At 29.4% G+C, this 3,581-nt stretch overlaps 1 non-coding gene across 1 annotated transcript; it reads left to right on the top strand.

Annotated features, from left to right (window-relative positions):
* The first annotated feature begins 3,003 nt into the window (after positions 1-3,003).
* LOC126019797 (U6 spliceosomal RNA) lies at positions 3,004-3,109 on the top strand. The gene has a single exon (XR_007499419.1). It is a non-coding gene; the product is annotated as a U6 spliceosomal RNA (small nuclear RNA).
* Positions 3,110-3,581: the final 472 nt, after the last annotated feature.

The raw sequence follows: 3,581 nt of genomic DNA, 5'->3' as shown, positions 1-3,581 counted from the left end.
CTAGCTTAGGACGAATGGTGGTTTGATTCCCTGGCGTCCCATATGGTTCCCCAAGCCAGAAGCGATTTCTGAGCCGATAGTCAGGAGTAATCCCTGAGCGTCACCGGTTGTGGTTCAAAAACAAACAAACAAACAAAAGATAAGTGGATAATAGAATTTAGTTGTGAAAATAATCACACAAGAAGTCCAGCTATATTGCTACATAGCTGTATAGAAAATCGAAAGGTATGACTCGGTATTTAAAAATGAAAGAAAGAAATAAACATCATATAAAGCAATAACAAATGCCCAAATGCTCAGACAATAGAGCTTGAGAACTGAACTTTACTAGGAAGTGTGCCACTGCAGGTTGTGGGACTGTGAGGAGGATAGGTTAGAGAAGGGAAACACTGATAATTGTGGAGTGAAGAGGTCATAGTGATCATAAAAAATAATGAGAAATGTCCAATTAGAATGGAAAAAGAAGACTAGAAAAAACAGGGTAAGGGTGGCTATAAGAAAGCAAGAAAAAAATAGGGTTTTCCCTATTTATATTTATACAGATATTGTATTTTTATTCATTTCTTAGATTACATCTCTTGAAAAGAAAAAGAAAAATGCTTAGCATGCTGTTACACTTTGGGAAAATGTTATTTTATTATATAAATAACTTCACTATGAACACATATCATATGCAAATAGTTACTCTAAAACATATCTTGTGTATATTGCATATGCAACTCATTTATGCAGAGCATGTAAGTTTTCCAGTATTAGTTACAATATGAAATATAAAACAAAACCACAGAGTAGTCAAATCTTCTGATATATCTTTTAAGATATAGGACTAGGACTTTTCACTAAAACTCATCATTTTAAATATTTGAGAGTTCATACAGCTTTCTTAAATTTTTTAAACCTTGCTTACTCAGTGTTCAAAATAAATTGAGCTGTTCTGGTTTTTTTTTTTTTTAGCCAATAGAGATTTTAGTGTAACCAAACATTTTTATGACAAAAAATGAAAACTTATTGTGTGCTAGATAAGATTTTAACAAAGGAATATTTTGTTAATCAAGAGGAAAGATTGTAGTGAAATATATAGCACAATGCATTATATAACCAATTAGTTCAGTTTACCATTTTGTGTTTGCCTTAAATCAGGGGTCTCAAACTCGCGGTTTGTGGCCGTTTGCGGCCCTCCATACAACATTTTGTGGCCCTACCTTAGAGGAATCTTTATTTGTTTTGTTTTGTTTTAGTTGTTTGGGTCACACCCCCAATATTCAAGGCTTACTACTGACTTTGCACTCAAGGATCACCGACTTTGCCTCCTGCGGCCCCCAAGTAAATTGAGTTTGAGACCTCTGCCTTAAATTAAATAAATCAGTTAGACATTTCTCTCTACTTACTGAGATCTTCACATAAGTAATATTGATGGATCAAATGAAAAGACATGTTCTCATTTTGGTAGTGATATCAGTTGAATGTGCTCCTTTGTCTTGACTGAGTATGCCATGCTTTTTTACTTGTTAAATTACAGAAGGACATTTGAAAATAAGCAACATTTCTTTGATGAGTTAAGAATATTTTCCCTAAATAAATATTCTCCCCTTTCCCTCATGGAAATAATGGCCAAGTGAATAGTAAAAACCCACATCTTCTAAAACTATATGAAAGGGCAGATGCAAAAACAAATTCTTGTTTAAAATAAAAATAATATTATCATGATTTTTGAGTATACTCATTTTATTTGACAGTTTTTCTAAGCTACTAGAAATAAGGTTTCTATCAAAATAGAAAAAAGAAATTTGACAAATTTGACATGCACATATCACAAATATCTTCTGTCTTCCACCTGAAAAAAAGACATAATCTCTAAATATTTTATATTGCATTTATGGAAGAAAATATTTCAACCAGTGCCTTTTATATAATACTCAGGGAAAATGTTGTTTTTTTCTTAATTTTTAAATTCAGGTAATTTTCTCAAAAGTTTACACTATTAATTCACAAACAAATTGAAGCTATTATTATAATTTATATAAAATTTGTACCAGAGAATGGTTTATAAATAAAATACTAAGTGCTAATTATATTAATTAGCAATATAATTATAATATATAATTACAATGTATATTTACAATTTATATATTTACATTTTTGTATATTAACATTTTATATATATTTTACATATACTCACATTTTTATTATTACCTTATATAATGCATATTATACACTATATTATATGATTACTATATATACATTTTTACATATACATTTATATTTATTTACAATATATAATTATAATGTAGCTATTTGTGTTAACTTCATTATGGAATCTATACTAAGTTAAACCTATTTTACCAATTTTGGCTATAGCAGAAAATTAAAAGAAGAGAACTTGTTTTAATAGGATGTCAAATAAGGGGGGATACAGATGTTTTCTATATTACTTTATTACTACTCTAGTTCAAAGTCTGAACAAGATAGGTTTTCTTGAGATAGTTGAGATACATAATTTGGGTCAGGTAAAAATCTTTTTAGTGGAAACAAAAAAAACCACATAATTTAAGTGAATAGGAATATATGAGATAAATTGGTTTATTCCTTGGCATAGTTGGAAAATTTAGAATTTATCAAAGTTACCTAAGTTTATGATTTAGAAAATAGTGGATATGGTGAGATATTTAAAAATATTTAAGAAAGGAACAATTTTTCTCTTTGAACCTCTCTGTTGTATTCTGTAAAGCTATCTAGCACAAAGCACTCACCCAGGAGAGTTACTCCAAATAAATTACATTAGCTTATTCATACATCAACATATCTTGATTCCTATTTCTATTCTTATATAAAATACTATTGCCTCAAATCATGATAAGATGTGTTATTTTCTGAACCACCAAGAACAATGCTTAACTATAATGGTTTTCTTGTTTTCATTGGAATAACAAGTAGGGATCTTCTGTAAACTGTGGAAGCTAATAAAATCATTTATATTTGTCTTGTTTAAAAAGCAGGTGTCATGTGCTCGCTTTGGCAGCACATATACTAAAATTGGAACAATAAGAGAAGATTAGCATGGCCCCTGTGCAAGGATGACATGCAAGTTCGTGAAGCGTTCCATATTTTTCCATTCTCACTCAAAAAAAAAAAAAGAGCTGGTGTCATTTCTATATTTCATTCATGTATCTACATTTTTATCTTCTATCTATATTTTAAACTTCTTATATTAATGATTGATCATTTTATCTAATAAAGATTTTAAAAAACTGGCAATCTGGAGTAATTAATAAGACTGAATGCAGTGTCTTTCCTGAATTGTGGACAAACTTTTTTCCTTGATTTATTATGTTTTTATACCTTGAATTTTCATAGTAAGATTATTTTGTAATTTCAGTAAAATTATTTTGTGAATCTGTCATCTTCTTTGGAAAGTTAGATTGGTGCTAGTGGAGCTAATGCTTTTAAGAAAAAGACAATACAATTGAATGCAGGAACTTATTTTTTTGTAATAATAATTTTTATTTTGACCAAAGTGGACTAGAAATCATTCACAGTAGCCTTTTAGGTACATAGTAACATTGAATCAGGGCATTCCTACC

This window comes from Suncus etruscus, chromosome 9 (genome assembly GCF_024139225.1).
Source record: "Suncus etruscus isolate mSunEtr1 chromosome 9, mSunEtr1.pri.cur, whole genome shotgun sequence".
NCBI lineage: Eukaryota > Metazoa > Chordata > Mammalia > Eulipotyphla > Soricidae > Suncus > Suncus etruscus.
Note: the sequence above shows the minus strand (reverse complement) of the source record. Positions and strands in the feature narration are given on the sequence as shown.